Here is a 22,128-nt window from a genome sequence, read left to right on the forward strand (position 1 = left end):
GCAAAAGATAAGAAACTGTGAGAGCCACGCCCAGAGAAAGCATTAGGTAAGTGTTGCTAAATATTTGCTTAAATGGAAAATTTTCAACCTTTATTCCTCAAGGGGATATTATTGCAGAAAACAGGAGGACGTTAAGACAAAGGTTTGAACTGTACAGACTTGGCTTGCGGTCGTTCAGAAGCAGTGATCTTGTGAACATCCTGGGTCAAAGCACAGGTGGTCTAGAATGAACACATTATCAGGCGGTGAGAATGGTAAATAATTGCATTTCTTCTGTGATTATTGGTTGTCTGTAAGCTCATGATGTGGAAACTCTGGAGGTGTTGTCTGGCTTCTGCTTGGTTATAGAGCATGGGCAAAATGGCCTCTCCTCTTGACTGAATGCTACAGGTGAGCAGGTTGCCATGTACGGTAGTTCTGTGTCTGGTGAGTTTGCTTACGAGAACATGCCACGGGCAAATGACTATCGTGTAGAAAGCTCCAGAGTAGTACAGCTGGGTGTAGACTTCTGCTATGTCTTTATAGCAGCTTCAGTAAAGTTTGGTTTTCGTTTGGTAGAGATAAATTAGAAAAATACAGGGAGAGCTAATTGCCTTTCGCAAGGAAAGTGGGAATTCAAATATTGTGAGAGAGTATTTTGTTTGTCCTCCTTTCTCCCTTCCCCTTTCTCTGGCTTTCTCAGTAAGAGAGGCAGAGAAAGGCTTCGCTTGTCCTGCAAGCTAGAAATCTATAATGAAAACCAGCTGAATGTCACAGGAAGTGTGAAAAGCACAAAATAATGGCACTTGTTATCCCTGCAGAACAACACAGGCAGGAGAGAGGAAATGAAATATTGTTTAAAGGAAAGCTATTACAGCCCTCTCAGATGATACCATCTCATCCCAATTTGCAAAGCAGTTCCACCATTTAGAGCCATGCCAGTTGGTAATTTGATTGGGATGTAGCAGTGTAAAATTATAAACACAAAGCGCTATAAGTACAGACATAGGACTAAATTGGATTGAGTTGGGGTGTCTGGAGCCAAAGCTCAATACAATACATAGATAACCCAGATAACCTAAGGAAAGCGAACACTTGCTGATTAAATTATTCCCGTTGGAGGGTGTTATGAGGATTTCACCAGTTGTTGGAGCTAAAAATACTTCCATTATTCAAATACTAAAATGAACAAAGTCATTAAGTTCCTTTTTCTCTGAAAGTTTCCTGTTAAAAAATGTTAATTGGAAGCTTTAGATTACTTAAATGATTGAGTGAACCATACATGTATCTGAAGGATGGCAAAAACTCTGTATTGTCTGATGCTTCTATATGTCCCTTTATTTGATTTGGTTTCTGGCACTTGTTACTAAACTGGGGTTATGATGACAGTTGAGAAGTACAATTCAGATCATCTAGTAACAAGTCCATTTGTCCCATTTCCAAGTAGTAGGAATCAATGGATAGTTCAAGGGGCAACTCTGGAGATGTGTTATGAGCTGCTGAAGAGCTGCAGTTGCTCATCTTAAATCCATATGATCAGCATATTTATCACTCTCACAAACATACCAAAGTTAGAATGTAAAAAGAAACAAACATTAATGACATCCAGTCCTAAGCAGTGCATTTAAAAATGGATTAAAACCCCTTTATTAAGTATGGGAACACTCATTGGAAAAGAATTGGGGACCTTCGTTCAGATTTATTGCAGAAAAACTTGATTCTGCTTGTATTGTTTATAGCTTTGATGCTTTTTTCCTGAGCTTTTTACGCATACACACATAAGTGAGCTGGTCTGAAATGATCAACCAAGCTGCCTTATCTATTAGTACAAAATAGCCCCTCATCCCCTGATTGTACTGTATTTAAAACGAAGTGTTGCCTAGTGTTAAAAGCAGGTTTGAAATCAAAGCTGCTCTTGACACCTACATAAAGCCCAAATGCTGAGCACAAAGCCATTTTTTAGTGTAGTAGTTTAAGCCTCCTCAGAAACCAGCTCTATAATGGAACTGATAATGAAAGTTTAATTACAACTGTTCTTGCAGGCTCCCTCAGCATACACATCCCATTAGATTGTTTCTGCCACGATAGTGCTGTCTTTCAACCTCATTTCTAGGAAACATTTGGCTTTACCTGAGACTAGAGCTCACAGCGTTCGTGTAGGTATTTTTGGCACACCTAAAGGAGGATTAATATTTTAATTTGAAGCCTGACATGCGACTATTCAGATTGGGGGAGGTATAGAGAATGAAAATTACATTTGTGTAGGAGAGACTTTGCATGCTGAAAATGCCAGAGGGCAGCATTTTTTTTCTTGATATCATTATAAAAAGCTAAACATTAAAGGCCAGGAAATCACCCCAAGAAAAGAGTTGACATGTGGCAGTGCTTTGTTGTTGATTGTGTTATAAAAACATTGAAGATGGCTGTTTTATTCCAGCTATATATCTGGTGTGGTGAAGCAAGCAAAGTACCACCTATGCATGTAATGTCCATCCATTCACTTCAGAAGTGTTGCTGGGTACTTGAAGACTTGTGGCATATACCCAAGTCACAAATGTTTATTAAATGTGCATATGCTAATGTATTGATATTTCTGGGAAATTAAGGTGGTGGGTGGGTGGTCTCTTAGCAGCATGGAGTTTCTGCAGTGTATTCAGTCACCCTATAAGCAAAGTAACTTAGAAAAGCGGGCAGCCAGGCAGGAGATTTCTGCCCCAAAGTTGGCAGCAGCATGTGTTGTCTGAATTGACCATAGGGCAACAGCAGTTGGAAAACTGGATAAGATTCCGGAAAGACACGTGGTGTATTTTGAATATTTTAATAAACATTTTATTATCATTTGAATAATAATAACTTAAAGTGTGCTGTAGAAGTGCCATTTTTAGTATTTTTAAAATCACATACAGAAGAAATTACCTTAAAAGCAAATGATCCTACTTCATAAAACGGTGTCAGTTCCGGATTTAATGGCGTTGGTTTGCATTTAAAAGTACACGTCTAATGAATTTGGGAGTTTAAAAATTGAAAACGTTCTTTAACTCTGGAGTGTCAGTTTCAGTAGTGTTGAATCAACATTTGATGTCGGAGACCGCATAACCCAGAAATCTATTCCAGCCTTTGCCAACTACATTCAAGATGATACATCTTTTAGAGATTTCAAGGTGCCACAGAATCCATGTTAGGTCCTGTCACTTATGAAAACGGATGTTTTGTATTTCACCTCCCATTTCCAAGCTATGCTGATAAGTGTTGCAGTCCAAAACATCTGGAGGAAACCAGGTTGGTGAAAGCTGTAAAACATCTAGTTTTGTTACATATCTGTTGTTTTCTGCAAGTGACCAGATTTGGCGTTGGTTTTGTGGCATCTAAAGATTCCCTACAGCTGGTACCATCTTGGACATAATGCCATTGAAAAGGGCTGTGTTATGGAAAACGTGGCTTTGGGATTGCGACCCGCAGTGGATCCTTTTAAGATGAATTCACCAATTTATCTGCTGAGAAACGTTTGTTGTTGAAGAGTAATAGCGCACATAAATAACTTTTATTCCAATATTTGAATTTCAGAATCCAGTAGTAAATGGGTATCTCTGACCAAGGTGCAAGGTTATGTTTTCAAAGGTTTTATCCCAAAACATGCGAGTGTGTCCAGAATAATGATTCCAGGTTTTGTATTGTACCGGAATATAATAAAACACTTGGCAAAGTAGTGACACTTAATTTGAGTATGTTTTAATGTAATTTATATACCGTATTTTTCGCCCCATAGGGTGCAACGGCCCATAGGGCGCACCTAGTTTTTTTGGGGGGGAATAAAGAAAAAAAAATTTCCCCCCTAGGCCGAGCTTCCCCCGACCCCAGCCCGCAGAACAGGCTGCTCTCCGCAAGCCGTGGGAGCCCTCCGGATAGCTTCCTGAAGCCTGTATTCGCCCCATAGGACACACACACATTTCCCCTTAATTTTTGGAGGGGGAAAAGTGCGTCCTGTAGGGCGAAAAATACGGTAGTTTGACCTCTTAAACAGCCCACCTCACTGAACCCTTTTGTCAATGCTGTGTTTAATGCTTTGAAGCAACTGTAAGTGTGGGGTGATAAATGTTCATCTGCATAAATCCAACATCAGTAATAATATCCTATACCTAGAAGTAGATGCATCATTGCTGCTTAGAGAAAGGATTCATGATTTCTGTGACATTTCTAAATGCTCATACCTGCTTGAGGACGCTTCCATTCAGACGCACCTTCCAGTTTTGGAGAGGTTTTTTTCTGCCTTACATTTGCTTTGTACAAAAGAACAGGTGTTAAGAGTTTTCTGACCTCCTGGGTGCTGCATGAATAACAATTGGCAAGTGACTCTAGTACTGCTGAGAGTCTTCCGAGAGTGTGTATAAATGTGAAAGGTATAAGCATTTGAGGCCGTTGATGGCATTAGCTAACCGTGAGCTCTGAAACCTTTACACTACTGCAGCAAAAAATGTAGACCTTCTTCTTAACTGATTGAAAAAAGATCTGCTGGTAGTTGAGCTTATAAAAACCTGGATTCTTCTTCTAAAATAACCTCCAAAGGCAAATCTGTTTCTCAAGAATCTGAATTTGTTTATGTTAGGTACAACTACTTCATAGAAATAAGAGGGATAAGGTCATTTCCAAAGCTGAACCTAACCTCTCACTAGGAATGCACCTCCATCTTTATTTCGCAGATGTCCAGTTTCAGTTTTTATTATATAGAAGAAAAGTTTGTCGTGTTTACTCTGATACCTCTGTCTGTAAGGCACATAATGTATGGAATTCAATACAGTACCACATTATTTTGAATGCTTCTTATGTGCAAGCATTTAAGCTTGCCAAATGGAATGATTCCACCCCTCCCCTCTGCTGTTCTGGGGGTTCTCCTGACCCGCTGAGCCAACTTCAAGGGCATACAAGGTGAGGAGAAAATGGAAGGCTGCATTGTGCATGCAGAAGTTCTTGCACAGGGCTTCTGTTGATGGGGCGAGTAAGGTGAATCCTGCCCATTGTGTTTCTGTCGTCACAGATTTTAAGCCTTCAGACCCAAGGCATTTATTAATAAGATTTCCAAGGAGAAGTTTGAATCAAGTGTATGCATAATACCGTGTAGGTACATTAAAAATGTTGTGTGTCTTCCTGTTGAGAAGGAAAATAGTTTCTTTGCAAACTCACATTTGAGGTTGTGATCTCTGCAAGAATCTGCAACTTCCCACTTCACTAACCGCCTACTCCATTCTGTTCAAATACAATACTGCTTGCATTCGAGTTTAAATAATTAGTCCTTGCTGGCTGGGAACATTTCCACATTCAGATCTGATTTTAAAAGGCCATTGCCATGTATGAAGGGAGGGGAATGATGTGGATGAGAAAAAGACAGGAAAGAGCTATTAGCAAAGCCATTGTATTGTAATGCCTTCTAGCAAATGCACCACTGTTCTTATATACCTCCTTCCTAATTTTGATTCTTCTGAATCATGCAAGAAGAATCCTGTTATGCGTACTCATTTTACCATTATTAAGGTTGCAATCCTACCCATACTTGCTTGGCTGTAAGTGCGATTGGACAAACAGATCATGCATAAGACTGGGTGTAAAAGTAGCAATATATACTGAGAACAAGGCTGTTTGTGTGTATGCTGCCATTCCATAGGAATGAAGAAAAAGCACATAATGTTTTATACATCCACGCATGAATGAAAGTGATTTAGTAAGAATTGGACATAAGGGATGCTTCATAATAATTGTTAAGCAACAATTGGAATTTGATCCTGGTGTGTTACTATGACAAACCTAGTTTTTTTATCCTGCAGAGTAGGTATGAAAGTTCTCCTCCTCCTTGCAAGCCTGGTACATATGATACCATCCTAATTCAGCACTGGAGACCAAGCTATGAATTTGTCCCATAAGACAAATGCAGCATGTGTTGGTGGGATTGACCAGTACTGCAGCACTCCTAGGAAGAGACTTAACTGTCTGTTAGCTTGCCACTTTAATATGCATTATATTTCTTAATAAAGTGAGCTTGAATGCCAGGAGTGTGGTTTATAAAGAATAGGCTATTTGGTCGCGCCTGTGCTTGGGGAATGTTTTTGATGCAGCATTTAAATTGACATTGTACACAGCTGCATTCATAATAAATGTAAAAGCTCTTCTCAGACCTTACTTGATTTGTACTAGAATGCTGCCCATTTAGACTTCGCCATGGGCAGTGAACTTATTTAGCGTGATTCATGGTCTACTTAGAGAAGATGGCTGAAAATTCTGTGTAGAATGCCTCCCCTCCTCCCCAAATAGATCATTCTTTATTTCACTGTTTCAAAATAGTACAAACCCGTTTTTCATTGTTTGGCTGACCTCTGCCTGTTTTCTGCACTCTTTTCCCCTTCATTGTCAGTGCATCATACTTAATACGTGAGTCTCTAGGTTCTTCATGTTGAACTTTAGTAAGGCAAGTGTCATAAATTATTACCTCTTTTCATTTTTGCCATTCACAGTGTTTTCTGCTGCAAGCAGTATCCACTTTGTGCTCTGAGCTTTACGGAATTATTTGTTTTATTGAAGGGGGATATTTATACCCCGCTTTTCAGGTGAACCTCACAAAGTGGTTCGCACTGAAATAAGCACCAATTAAAACTACATCAAAAGGCAGCCAAGGGAAGCTACCACGGTTGGGGTTGAAAACTACATCTCTCCTCCCCTTAGTGAAGCCCTGTGATGATACTTGAGGGAGATGCCACCTCATATAAATTGCTAGAAGCTAGATAACAGGTGGCTCTCAAATGGGCTGGGGGTGGGGCTCCAGCCTTGTACCTCCACATTTGGCCTGTGGGTCTCTGTGCTACACCTGACTCCTTATAGCATGTCAGGTGTGGGGCAGGTAAAAGAACAACAATATACTCCTCCCCCACCCAAATCCCTGGTCCTCCTCATAATTCTCTATATTTCATATATGTATATGGGTGGTGGTGATTAGAAATATTCAGCTCACAAAATCGCATTGGAAAGGTTAAGATAATATTTTTAAAAACGCACTTAATTATTTCTAATACCAGAGATCTTCCCAGTTGCTTTTAATAGTATAGGCTTATCCACTTTCTTGCAAGACGGTTGTTTGCGATTGGGGACTGTTAGGGGCTGATGCACATCAGATTGGCTTACCTTTGTGGTTGTTGCTGCCCTGGCATGGTAGCATTTTGGCATTGGCTATCACAGAAGGTTGTTTTTTCAAACATTTCTGAGTGACTAGGATATGTTTGTAGTTTTCTTTTGCTCTTCTTATTGTGATTGAGAATTTGCAGTTGCTGTTTGTGTATTTTGGTATACACTCAAAGCTGGTTTCAAAACTTGGGTTTTTAAGTTCTATCCTGAGGTCACTTTAGAAAATTTTGTACCTAATTTGGTTTATTACAATTAAATGTCTCACATCACAGATACATACATACATACATACATACATTATTTTCTTTGCATGCCACCTTTCCATAGTTCAAAACATGCTCGACAGCTTTCAACTTGAGGAAAAAATGAGTAATTAGAAACACTACATAAGTAGACATAAGCCATAAATAAAACATCAAAAGTACACAGCCAAACTAAACAATTTCCACATAAATCGTAGTAAGATATAAAATAAAAATACAACAATTAATTTCAATAACAGCAACAATCCTCCTTCCCAAAACAAAACCCCCTAAACCAGGCATCCCCAACCTGGGCCCTCCAGATGTTTTGGCCTACAACTCCCATGATCCCTAGCTAACAGAACCAGTGGTCAGGGATGATGGGAATTGTAGTCCAAAACATCTGGAGGGCTGAAGGTTGGGGGTGCATGCCCTAAACCATACCCCAGCACTAGATGGTGGGGGGAGGGGTATGTCTGGCCTAGTGCTGGAAACCAGAGGTGGGAAAGGAATAGATTAATACAATATTATATTTTATAGCAATATTACAAGCAAAATTCTTCAAGCTGGATAATTTGCAATAGATTATGTAATTAACCAGATGGAAGAAACAAAAAAGTTTCTTGTAAACTGTAGGAGTGACAAAGTATTTGACAAAGTACTGGTAGATGCATATGATCTTGCTGAAGTAGTAGAAATCCGAGCAATTTTGAACCAGATCCAGTTTGCTTGAGAAAAAAGTAGAAGCAATTTGCATATGAAATGAACAATGAACCTATCCAGAATCCTAAAGAAAAATTGAAAGTAAACTTTTACTTTGGTATCCCTGAAACTGCAAAGCAATCCCTTGATGGAAGGTTCAAACAGACAGATAAAATCAATTCTTCATTGGGCTTCTTCTCTAATATTCAGAGTTTGCAGAATAGTACATCAGCACAAATTGTACAACACTGTGTAAATTTAGAGAAAGCTTTACAGCATAGGGATGCCAAAGACATTGATGCTGCTGAATTATTGTGATGAATTAAAAACTATTGGCCGACAACTTCTGAACCATGCAACACCCAAGAGATAATTACATTTATATGTAAACATAACGTGACTGATAGTGTACCCAATACATTTATTGCTCTTTGCATCCTCTTGACCCTTCCTGTTTATGTTTCCAGTGGTGAGCAAAGTTTTTCAATACTTTCAATACTTAAATCAAGAAAGGCAATATCGATAGAGCATGAAGTTGCAGAAAGCATAGAGGTATCTGCACAACTCTAGGCAAGAAGAATTAGATTCTTAACGTATTAGAGATGTAAAACTTTTGTAAATTTGTTCTGGAAATTTGTTGGAAATAACAAATTAACACAATTTATTATTCTAATAATAATATTGTTTTATTGTGTCAACCACCTTGAGAAGACTACATAGCCCTGAAACGTGGCATACTAATCCTGGAAAGCAGGTAAATGGCTCTAGTAAAGGAGCAAGTAGAAGCGTGGTGGTGGGTTTTCTTCCAGGCTGTTCTCACTCTGAAGTCAGAGTCCTCATTTCCAGCTCACCCAACTGCACACATTTCCTTTGATCTGGTCCAGAGCTTTGAGGAGGCAGCAGGTCAAAGGGAGAGTGTGTGTTTGGCTGTGCAGGAAAAATGGGATGAGACTTGGGAGAGAGAGCAGTCTTAAAAGAATGAGGGGGGAGAGCAAAAAGGGACAGAAATGTTTGCCCTGAAGCTACTGAGGTGAAGAATCAAAAGTGGATTTGAAATAACCAGTCAAGTATTGGCTACAGGCTTGCAGTAGGAAAAGAATGCTTCAAAGTTCAAGTTGTATTGATTTTTCACTGCTTGTTTTCACATTTCTTGTTGTGCATTATTGGGCTTTTTCCATGAGATCAATAGGTTTTGTGTGGTGACATCACAGGTAAAGGAAACGCAACATCTCCGTAACTTGATGGAGAAACTACCATGCAAAACACTATGGAAATTGCTTTGATTTAGGCTGGAGACCTCTGTCTCTTTTGATTAAGAATGTTTCAAACTTGTGGACTTTGTGATAGTTGCATCTGTTGAGAATTCAGGAAGAGTTCTGCAAGGCAGAGAAAGACTATACTGGACAGTAATTAAAAGAAGGAGGAGATTGTCCAAAATGAATTCAAATGTGGCTGCATTTATTTCTACCCTATTCATTCCAAAACACTTTTGACTGGTTGGGTACAATAATTTTCACAGCTCAATTTGGTCTGATGGCCATCTGGTACTTTTTAAAGCTTACATTTTATTTTCTGTTAAAACAGGCACTAGATTTGCAAGCCTGATATTAATCATTTTATCTACACAATTTTCCTGATAGCAACCAAATGCTTATCCTGGACAGTGGAAATAGAAAATCAAGACAATGATTCATTTCTAGATTAACCTGTACAACATGTGACCAAGAAATATTGTAGGAGCGCCATACATTCACTGGAAGCAGTTCTTTCTTCAAAAGGGAAATTATTTTAATTAACAAATGCAATAGGTCCTGTAAAAGTTTATATATCTATGCAGCGTGTGGATAGAATACCATTAGAAATGTTAAGGCAACAGGTTGTTTTTTTTGCAATATCAAAGGAATGATGGATCTGTCTACTCTCTTAAGATGTTAGCATAATCTTAATTAACATATTTATTAGTCTAATTATGTGACAATGCTCTGATAATAAAACTTGCTGTTGACCGTTCCTCAACATCAAGGATGGAATGAGGATATGAAAACCAAATTGATACAGAAGCCACACTTTAATGGCCTCACACAGTTATTTGGTGGTGGTGTAGAAAATATAGCTGGTTATGAAGGCACGGTTCATGCATAACACTAAAATAGGAGTGGCTAACTTTTGTACTTGCGTATGTATGTTGCTGGACTATATCTTCCATGAACCCTGGCTATTGGCTCTGCTGCCTACAGGTAATGGGAACTGGAGCCCAACATTATCTGAGAGGGAGGTTGTCACCCCTCTCTTTAAACATGGTTTAGCCTTATGTGTGCAGACTTCAGCCTTGTACACTTCCTCCTCCACTCAGGGGCTTGCTTGAAGACTTTTCCATGGTGTCTGTGAGGAGAGGATGGCGGCTCAGGAACGGATGAACCGGAATATTGGAAGGAGCAGCATGTTCTGCTCAAGTTGGCACCTTGCTAACGCCTCTCTATACTCAATATTCCTTTTCTGTTTCTTTGCGTGTTTTGAGTGACAGTATTGGCCAGAATGCGTTGCCCCTGGGACAAAAGAAGAAAAAAGAAAAAAATAAGCCAGGTAAGACACAGAAGGCATATAGGATTGTGACATACATGGTGTGTAAATCAGTGTTAAACAAGAACTCCGCTCCTGGCTGGCTCAAATTTCAAAGGAAAACATTTCAAAACACTGGGGGAGATTGTGCTGTTAAGCTGGTGATGCAATTACAAGGCTGTAAGCTGGAGAAACGTTTTCGAAGTGGCACATATTAAACCTTTCGAAGGTAGTGCTTTGATTTTTAATTTTACGCTCTTGGCAGGCAGGCAGGGTCTTTAATAGTATGAAGGCCAGAGGGAAAATGTTTCAAAACAGTGAGGATCTTATCATAGTGTGCAATTAATGAATAATTATTTTAAAAAACCCCCAGAAATAACTGGGAAAAAGGAAGCAGAAGTGGGCAGTGCAGAGCTCTGGTTTCTAGCCTATAATGAAACCTCAAGAGGAGAAAATTACGATATTTTTTCATTCAATTAATTCCCCGCTCTCATACCGCAGTTAAAAGATCAGTAAAAGATACATCAGTCACTTCAGTTTGGTTTTCAGTGACTTTACCATCATGTGGGATGGTATTTTATATATTTGACTAGTTAAGAGACAATCTACCATCTTCCTTCATTAAGTAGGTTCTTTTTTATATTAAAAAAAAAGTACGGCAGTAGAAGTCTAAATTGAAAGACAGTCCCTCTGGCAGGCTTATCATATATGATTTCCTTTAAATCTTTAGATCAGATTCAAAGCTGTAACAGATTAAACTAATTAGCATGTAATGGCTTCATTGAAGTACAGTGGTACCTCGGGTTAAGAACTTAATTTGTTCTGGAGGTCTGTTCTTAACCTGAAACTGTTCTTAATCTGAGGTACCACTTTAGCTAATGGGGCCTCCTCCTGCTGCTGCCGCGCTGCCGGAGCATGATTTCTGTTCTCATCCTGAAGCAAAGTTCTTAACCCGAGGTACTATTTCTGGGTTAGCGAAGTCTGTAACCTGAAGCGTCTATAACCTGAGGTAGCATTGTAGATACTTGCCCTTTCACGTCTTTTGATACATGTAAATATTAAGCAGTTTCAAACACTGGCCCCATCACTTATTGGCCAGCACACCCAGGAAATAGCTTTGCTTATGTCGGGTCCTCAGTGAACATAGTCACACGATTAGTCCAGCAAGTCTTGTCTACCCTGACTTGCAGTGGCCAGTGTTCTGAGTTACATTGCCAGTGTGAACATGGATTGGAGATGCTCCTTAGCTGTCGTTACTATCATCCCTTTGATAGAACTATCCTCCATGAATCCTTATTGAAAGCCATCTAAGTTAAGGCCATCAGCACATCTTGTAATTTACCAATTCCAGTGCTTTTTTTCTTAAAAAATATTTAGGGGTACTCTCAGTTTGACTCAAGAAAATCACCATTTTATAGTTCAAATTAGGAAAAATAATTACAGTAAATGGACAAAGGTACAAAGATTCACATAATGTTTAGGGGTATGCATACACCTCCGTCCCCCCAGAAAAAAAGCACTGATTAATTCCACAATTCTTAACTTAAAAATGATATATTGCATAGAATAGTACTTTTTCTTTTTTAAATTTTAAAGCCAATTGATAGCATTGGTTTATCTCAACTTGCAGTGTATTAGAAAATAATTATTTCCTTCCACTCCATACCAATTTTAAATTTATATCTATTAAGTCTCCTCCCTCAATTAGGCTGAAATCCTAAACACAAGCATGGACAGCTACTAAAGTAAAGCAAATCCTAAACATGTCACTGCGGCTGACTTCTCAGTAAAATTTAGGATTTTACACTACAAATCCTCTTTTTTTTCAAATCAAAAAAGCTCAAAAGCTTTTGGACTGTGACATACTCTTCACATGTATTTTTCAAAATACATATCCACATTTGACTGACTATTTTAAAGAAATGGGAATAGTCACTTCCTTGGAAACGTCTTTAAGATGGGAAAGGTGTTTGTTTTCTAAGGCATATGCATTTACTTTGTTTTAGAAACAAATTAGCTCTCCCAGTTGCATAACATCAAGGGGCGAGTGGTGGGGGACAAGAGGACAGTACCATGCAGTGAAAACACTTAGCAAGATGGGACTGTATGTAAGGGGATAACCAAAAGAATTTGTATGTGGCATTTCCCAGGAATTGTAACTAGGAGACAATGTTCAAACTTCTCCGTTTTTTACTATTGCTTTCCCTTTTGTGTGTGCATGCCCATTTTTAAATCCTTTCTGTCATTTTGAGTTCTCCAGCACAACCTTTGACATAGAGTGAAACAGAGAGCAGCATATATAAGCCATGACAGCTAGTTTATGCATTCCCCGCTACAGAAATTTATCTGTGTCAACATCGTATCCAGTCGTCATATTGCCATAGTGAGGGAGAAAGCGTTCTCAGGAACGTCAGTTTCTATGTGACGTGTTTCTTTTGAGAAGGATTGTCTGTTAAGTTAGAGCAAAATGGCTGCAATATAGTGAGGACGTAAATGTAAAACAAAGTTTTTGAGCTTTGTCAAGTGGTTGTCAATTTCCCACAATATACAGTTGCTTGTGCAAGCAGAATCATGTGCCTCTGGAGAGGGCAGCATAGACAGTACCTTCCTCACAGTTGTGGAGTCTCTACGGACCGACCAGAAGTGTGGTTAGTTATCGTTTCCTCCAGGACACCTTTGAAAACCAGCCACAGAGACAGCTTTATTTATCCTGTCAGATTGCCAGGTGGTAACAGTGAGAACAGGTGGTGGTCCCTAGCTGAGGTGCCTAGCATGGAATGAAAACATTCTTGTTTCACCATTCCTGAAACAAATGCCTCTTAGTACAAGTATTTTATGCAAATATATTTTTAAACTTCAGTGGTAGCTCCAAAGGACTTTGGGAAGCCCTCTATTTATATTATCTTGCACAGTTCTGTTGTCTACTCAGGTTGAATGAGTAGTCCTTGGTGGTGGCTCCCTCAGCAGAACATTTGAATACCATAATCATGAATTTCTGTGTTGATTAGAGTCGTTCAAGGCGCTTTCACAAAGGATAGCAGAGCTATCCAGGTGTTCTTACATTCTGTCTGTAGAGGAGGAATGGAGTCACAGTCCCTCTAATTAAGTAAAAATGGATATGCTAGTTAGGAACGAACTCCCTCAGAAGGTGGTGGACTCGCCTTCATTGGAGATTTTTAAGCAGAGGTTGGAGGGCCATCTATCATGGATGCTTTAGCCAAGATTCCTGCAATGCAGGGGTTGGACTAGATGACCCATGAGGTCCCTTCCAATGCTACAGTTCTGTGATTCAGTGTCCCATGCTGCATGCTCTATTTAGCCTAACTCACTTCTTGAAAAGGCACTCTAAACACTCATGCACATTCTAAGGTTCTTTATTTTCATATATATATGGACCACCTTCTCTCAGTGTTTAATTGTGGTTTTTAAAATGTCCCCCCCCCCTGTGTTTTCCTTGTCAGGGGAAAAGGTGGGGTATGTATGTATGTATGCATGTATGAATGAATGAATAAATAAATAATGTTCCTCCTTTTGCCTCTGCCCTGGACCGCTATGCAGTCCTTGTAACTTCATGATTAGAGCCAATGTATGTGCAACTTGTACACATAGGTTCTTTCCATATGCACTTGATCTAGATCCGAGCTAGATCAAGTATCCAAACTTCAATGCATGTAGGCTCTGTTTACAAAGAATAATGTGTGGACAACAAGATGGGCACAGTGGGCACGAAGGACACATTTAGTGTTGGTGGTTTTAGACTAGATGAAAAGGGATATGTTTTGTGTAGGACATAACTTCTCTAACTACAGCAAGATATAATGTATCAACTAGATGTCCATTCCTCCCCCTCAAAAGTGTATAGGTTCTTCTTTGCCAGTGAGATTTGCTTAGCTGTCTTGCCTGGCCTTTTTCTACTGTCGTTAATTCATAATCTTGCCAGATAAGCTTTAATTTAGTGCCAACTCAGCAAGTAACTCATGGGTAAAAGTGCTTTACGTGTCAAGCCCACTGGTGGCAGTTCATCACTTGATTTATCTCTTATTTCCATGTGGAGTTAAACGTAAACTGCCACCGTAAATCATCAGTGTGAATGGTGCACTATTTGCATATTTCTGTACTACCCAATTTTTAAAAAATTGCCCATATGTTTATCCTCTTTTGTCCGCTTTCAGGCTTAGCAAGTTTTATTTCTTATCTTTAATTCCAAATCAAGAAGCACTGGCTTAATTTTGATTTCGAACTGACTTGTTGATCACAAAATGGCTTTAGTAATGCATGTTGCTGCCCACAGAGAACCAACACAAGAATGTGTGTTTCCAGGTCCTTTCCCTAACGTTTGCCCATGCTAATAATTCTTATATATGAACCACCCCTTCCTGTTCAGTAGGGACAGTCCTGATTTTCTGGTGTCCATCCATCATAAATTACTGTAACTGGCTCTCTGGACAGTTTGGTGAAGAGTAAATTGAATTTACTGCACATTTTACTCTGTTTCCCACAAAGATTTATAGAGATCCAAGGAGTGAGACTAAAATATAAAGACTTCAGAGGAAGGTATGTATACTAGAGCTAGCTTAAAAGGTCATCCCCCAAAACTCTCCAGAGAGCAAGATCACAACTTACAGTAACTTATAATGGATAGGACTAGCCATGGGGTTCAATCAGGAATTTCAAAAACTTTTTTAAATTCCTTTTCTTCCTTACTTATCATTTCTTTGTATAATTTCTGTTAAAATTTGGGATGTATCTCTTTGGTAGGGTGATCTGTTGATGCACTGATTCTAGAATGCTCTAATATCCTGAAATCTGATGTCAGATTTTGACTGACCTTGCTGTGGGAAAAGAACCACCCATTGCTCTGCTGAGCCGACTTTCCCCCAGATAGCAACAGGAGTGAGATCAGGACAATTCTCTTCAGGAGATATTTTTCCACACCTGGGTGAGAAGGGTGCAGCATAGATCAGAAGCTGAACTCTGATTACATTTAGAAGCGAGCTTTTATACTATTGACTAAACAACATCTCAGGAGGAAGATCCCAGGTGGAAAGTTCCTACCTGTCAGTCCAAACTGTCATGAAAACCACAATATCTATTTGCAAAGATATATTTCCTTATCTAAAGGTCATTTAAGCTTTTACTGCTTAGCTCTGTGCTTAGCTGCTTCTTGTTCTTGCTTTAAGCACACACTTACTGCCTTCTCAGCAGAGGGCCTTCTTGGTAGTGGCGCCCGCCATGTGGAACGCCCTCCCATTAGATGTCAAGGCAATAAGCAGCCATCCTATTTTTGAAAGACATCTGAGGGCAGCTCTGTTTAGGGAAGTTTTTAATATTTAATGCTGTATTGTTTTAACACTCGATTGGGAGCTGCCCAGAGTGGCTGGAGAAACTCAGCCAGATGGGTGGGGTATAAATAATAAATTGTTGTTGTTGTTGTTTATATAGAGATGGGCTCAGACTTCAACCAAAATGGAATCAGTCTTGCTTCACTTACATCAACGTGCACAGGGCTGGCCTTACCAAAGAATATGCTAGCATGAAGAAAATGTTAAACAAGCACTCTTTTCTTCTACTGTTATCTAGCAACTTGTCAATATTTGACAGTTGATTTTTATTTTTTTTAAGGCAATTCTGATCGTATTAGGGTTGCCAGAGAGGGTAAAAACCATATATTTCAAAACTAAGAGGAATGAACTATGGAGCAAAAGGGAACCTATGGCCCTCCAAATGCTGTTTTAACTACAACTTCCATCATCCTTGACAATCAGCCATGCTGTCTGGGGCTGATGGAAGCTGGAGTCCAACAATATTTGGGGGAGCACAGGTTCCTCATCCCTGAACTGTGGAGTCTCTAATTTTTTCTTTGGTAATATATGGGTATAGCATGGTTATTTTGTAGAACCTAGAGATGTCATTCAGAATAAAGGCTGTTTGGTGACCCTATCTTGGCTGAACTCAAGGGAAGCGACTAATATGAGCCATAAGGAAGCAGCCACAACTTAATTTCCTCTCTCTGAGGCCTTATTCCAGAATATTGCTAGTGTTGCTGCTTTGGCCAGCTGCTTGAAAAAGGGTAAGCACTTAAGAATACCGCACAAAGTCTGTTTTTGCAACTGTCAAAACCCAGATCAAAATGCATATAAGCATTTGCTTTCACAGTTTTGAAGGGAAGAAAATAGTATTGTGCCTTTTGACAAGAAAGTATAAATTGTGCCACTTGATTTGTTACCAGTAATGCTTCAGTGGCTAGCAGTGCGTAATAACTTTTCCCTTTATGGCTAGTACATTGCATTGTTGTCTCTAAAATTTTCATGTTTGGATCAATTTACTGGATTTTCATTTCATGTTGAGGTGGTTCAATCTATGTCTGAAGGCCCATTTTGTTCAGACTCATAACTCAAGCGGCGTCCTGTAGCTAGAAGAGATTGCTTTTGAATGGTTATGTTGGTTAATCATAAACTGTTGCTTTGGTGTGTGAGTAAGTGAGAGCATTTTGCTGATGATAAAACATGAGTTTTGAGTGCAGTTCAACTGCTACCTTGACCAAATGCACAAAAGAGGTAAAAAATTAAGTATATAGCTCCTGTAGCCTAATCCAATGCTTCTGCATTGCTGAATGTGTAGAAGATTGCACATTTGGGGAACGAACCTCCCATAGTGCTTAGTAATAGGATTTACTGTGGACGGAATCACTGTGCTGTTGAAAGCCTGCAGCTTAGATATAGATAAAGCAAGACTTCGTACCACCTGCGCACATACACGAGAACACTGCTGTTGTTGATCATCCATCTATACTTAATGTGTTCTTTGCTTAATTGGATATAGAATATGACCCTAGCATGCTGATCTGAATGAATATGATGGGGGATTAAATCATTAACAGTATGAATAAAGTGAAAACCCAGAATGTATTGAACATAAGCTCATTTCTATACTGCAGAAGTCAGCAATGTTTCAAGCAGTGCTTCCAATTTGCTTCTGTTTACTGATCACTGCGAAAAATGCTTTCCCATTTGTCCTTCTTGCCCTCTGTTACGCTTCAACATTTTGGGGAGTATAAATTACATTCATCCAAATTAAAGGCTCCAGATAAACTTATTTTAACACTTTTTGGGTCTGTGAAATTGGAGAATTTAGTGCAGAAGAATGAAATCTATGAAACTGAGTGAGGATCTTTAAACCCATAATAGAATAAATATAATCTACAAGCTAACATAACATAGAGGTGGATTTGTAACACCCCAAAATACTATTCATTTGTTGATTTTGCTTGCCTGGCATTGCTGAAGAAAATAAATTGCTATCTGGGCATTACTAGAAAGCTATCACAACATACATTTAAAGTGGAATCTAGCTAGCTTCTCTGGAAATCTGTGGTGAAACTAGGCATTGAGGTAGCGATGATAATTATTATGCTGTTTTCTTGTTTTGCCCTAGTATTTGTTGCATAGTAGCCTATGTCCAGTCTTGGTTTGCAGCTGGTATGTATGCCTTTACTGTACTTGATGTTCCAAGTAAATCATCCTAGCCTTCCAACAAATGCTCTGCACAATAGTCTTATAACCCACATTCAGAAACGATCAGGGCAAAGTCTTTAAAAAGTAAATATATGATGGAATTTAAGGCTACTTCCACCTCAGTTAAATCAATATGTGATTATTTGGCTTACAGTTTATCTGTGTTGAGACTGCAGTACTAAACACTAGTGTGTGCAGCAACCATAAGATTCCCCTTGTGTGTATCTGTAGAAGGGGATAGCAAGTGGAAGGTTGGAAGAACAGTTTGAGAAGCATCTGAGCTCATAATGATTTAGTGTGTTGAGGCATTTGACAGTCACAAAATTCTGCTCTTTAGTCTCTCTCGTGTGTGTGTGTGTGTGTGTGAGAGAGAGAGAGAGAGAGAGAGAGAGAGAGTGAGTGTATATGTATGGGGTGGGAGCAAGGGAATGAATCTGCCTTTCTCTTAACTGGTATCATGGTTCAAGGTGGACCTGACCCAAAAGGCTACGAAATGGTGAAGGCCCTTAGAAACCACCTTTCAGCAGGAAGCAGGAGTGATTATGCCTATATTCTACTTCCACTGTGGAAGATTGTATGCCTCTGAATAGCAGTTGCTGAGAATCCTATGTGAGTAGAGCACTGTTACACTCGGTTCATACTTTTGGACTTCCCATGGACATTTGGTTGGCCACTGAAAACAAGAGCACTGGATGAAATGGGCCTTTGGCCTGATTCCGCAGGGCTTTCACGTTCTTGCATTTCTTCTGTTAGAATCTTTTTCATTAAAACCTGTTCAGACACCTGTTGAATATGAATATGTTGAATATTCAGACACCTGTTGAATTTGTATACTTTTAGCAGCATTGCTGTTTAAATGTAACTCGCTCCGTCCTTCTGGCTCCTAAATTTTACCATTATAATTTCTCCAGAATATTTTTCCTATCTATTTCTGTCTTTTTGTACATGGGGTTTGTGTGACCCATAGGCAGGGGCTGGGGGTAGCGAAGGCTGTGCTCTTAACTACTTTTATCTGGTCTTCATGAATGTTGCCCTGCATATCCTGGGGTAACAAAAGCTGGAGAACTATGCAGGTGAACCTCCAGTTGAAACACCAAAGCCTCAGCCATAGGAGCCAGGGAATGTTAACAGAGATGTCGGAACACAGTGTGACTAATTACAACAGCTATTGTGGAACTTGAGACATAACCATCTTGCCCTCTTTTTCCAGTGTGAGAAAGGGGTGACAAGGAAATATAATTGCCAGTTATTGTTGCAGCACATATTTAGTCTGTTCAGTCTTTTGCATTGTATCCAGAAAGCATTCACGAAGCGCCTGTAGCCTTTTTGCCTTTTCATGAACGTGGTTTGGATAGGAAAGCCAAGGGGAGAGGAGCGGGGGAAAGGTTTCAAAACAACTATAGCTTGTTTCCTCCTCTTCCCAGGTTTGATTTCAATGCAGTGTGAGGTATTGGCCTTCTGTGGAAAGGATCTTTTCTATTCCCTCCACTGCATAGAATTGGGGATCCTGAGAATGTTGGCTGGGAAAGCTAGGATAGCAGGCTTGTTGGTTTCTGAATGTCTGATGCAGATTTTCAATTTCTTTGTTCTGTATGGGACAATGACAATAAAGATTATTGTATTGTATCGTATCGTGCGCCCATGAACTGTCCCCTGTATGACTTTAGGTTGTCAACCTCATCTCTTAAAAAGGGCTAGAGTTCAAGCCTGTCTGGAAGACCAGCCATCAGTGGGAAGCCCAGATCCCTAGCCCAGATCTGTGTAGGGTTTGGCTGCACTTAGAATTAGAGAGTTGGAAGGGGCAGGCGTGGAGATCCCACTGCCCAATGCAGGGTCTACAATACAGTTTACAACTGCAGCATGCCTGCAGATCATCAGCCTCTTCTCAAAGAGCCTACTGCGTGTGGTGGTGTGATTAGAGTGCCAGACTAAGCCTTAGGTGTTCTTGGTTCAACAGTCCACTTAACCACGAACCTTGCTGGAAGACTTGGAGCCAATGAGAGTTTTTAAAGAGTGCTTGCAGAGCAGGACAATAAGCAGGTCTAATCAGACAACCCAATCCTAGTCAGTTTTAGAACGAGCTAGAATCTTTTCAGCCTGGTTTTATTTGCTTGTTCATTGTGTTGTGGTTTAAATAAAAATAACTAAACGAAGCATTCCTCAAAGGGTTAGCGATTGCACGCTTTCAGGGTGACAGCCACAACCTACATTCTGTACTTGCAAGAAAGTGCTGCTGTTTTCAATGAAATCTACTCGTTAAATAGCTTTGTTTGACTTACTTCTGAGTAGACATGCATAGGCTTGTACAGCATATCTTTCAGAGTAAACTGCACTATCCAGTTTTCACATGATACTCCGGCTGTCATTCCCTGCCCCTTGCTTTAATTTATTAACTTACTTTGTAATGATTTCACGTTTATTGCTTGGTTACTGTGTGAAAAAACTGTTATCCCACCATTGCTTCATGTGATGTTTATCAAGATGGCTGACTGTCTTAAGAGGATGCATTTATTTCTACTCTCTTTGAAAAAGCTTTGTTGAGTCCTACCGTGGTGATTGGTTCGGTATTAAAAAAGAAATATCTCAGGCCTGTCTTTCTGGCAGGAATCTTTATGACATGACATCTCATATCATGTTTTGTCTCATTGGGTATATGTATTGAGCAATTGATTATTCATTGAATTCTGCAGTCAGCTTGCAATAGACAACATCTGCTTTATTTGGTTTATGCTGTGCTGGCTGAATTTTGTCTTTAAAACAACAACAACAAAACTTTGTTTGCACACCCAATTGAATGGTTGCACCTCTGAATTTAAATGTGGATTTGTTTTGGAAAGTACATTTTCAGCAATGAAGACATATCCTTTGTCAAAATAAAAGGCAACTGGACAAAAGAAATAATTCTGCATGAATCTTTGGAGCATTGCTTGTATTTTACATCTATATTCTTTCTTCTGTCTCATGCCCTTGAACAGATCTTTTATTATTATGGCATTATACTTTGGGGCAGTTTCTTTGGTATGGGGATATTGAGCTCCGAATTTCATTTAACTACTTTGTGGTCTCAAATGTCACAGGTATTGAAACCTTGGCTTTAATAATCTGTGTGCATGAATAAGGGTTTGATCATTCAGTGATTTTTAAAAAACCCATAGATTTTAAAATTAATTTTAATTTTTAAGTTCTAAAATAAATTGCAGTCAGTTCATCTTTAATATAAAGGCTGAATCAGCAGGGAGGATGACATAAAAAAGTTACTTCTTGCTTATTTTTATCCATCACTGTCAAGCGGCCACTGGAAGGTTGCCCATGCAGGAGTGTGGCCCTCAGGCTAAATGTCTAACCCCAACCTACATGGTACCAGGTGACTGTGGAGTTGATTGCTGCACCATGTGCATATTCTGTCTCCTGTGAGAGGCAGACCGCATGTACACTAGGGCTTCTGACACTACCTTTCCAAGTACAGTGGTACCTTGGGTTAAGAAGTTAATTCGTTCTGGAGGTCTATTCTTAACCTGAAGCACCACTTTAGCTAATGGGGCCTCCCACCGCCACTGTGTGATTTCTGTTCTCATCCTGAAGCAAAGTTCTTAACCTGAGGTAATATTTCTGGGTTAGCAGAGTCTGTAACCTGAAGCGTCTGTAACCTGAAGCGTCTGTAACCTGAAGCGTCTGTAACCCGAGGTACTACTGTAAAGAATTGTGTAGTGTATATAAAATAGTCAATATTAAATAACAATTTATGTTACTTCCAGTGCTGCTGGAACATCTTTTTGCAAGGTACTGGTAAATTCATAATATTAAAAAGAGAAATCAATAGCAATGTGTGTACTATAAGAAAAAACTTTGCAAGCAAACGAAATTGGCTAAGAACATACTTTTAGCAGAGCTTCACTCAAAGTAATAAGTATGGAATGTACAGCTGAAATTAATATTGAGGAGTACAAATTAAAAAAAAGAATTCTGAT

The 22,128-nt window shown here is 39.4% G+C and overlaps 1 protein-coding gene across 3 annotated transcripts in view; it reads left to right on the plus strand.

Moving 5' to 3' along the window:
• GPR39 (G protein-coupled receptor 39) overlaps positions 1-22,128 on the plus strand; it is a 123,347-nt gene that overhangs the window by 88,015 nt on the left and 13,204 nt on the right. The gene's annotated exons all lie outside the window — the stretch shown is intronic.

Source organism: Podarcis melisellensis, assembly GCF_964234715.1.
Source record: "Podarcis melisellensis genome assembly, chromosome: 1".
Taxonomy (NCBI): domain Eukaryota; kingdom Metazoa; phylum Chordata; class Lepidosauria; order Squamata; family Lacertidae; genus Podarcis; species Podarcis melisellensis.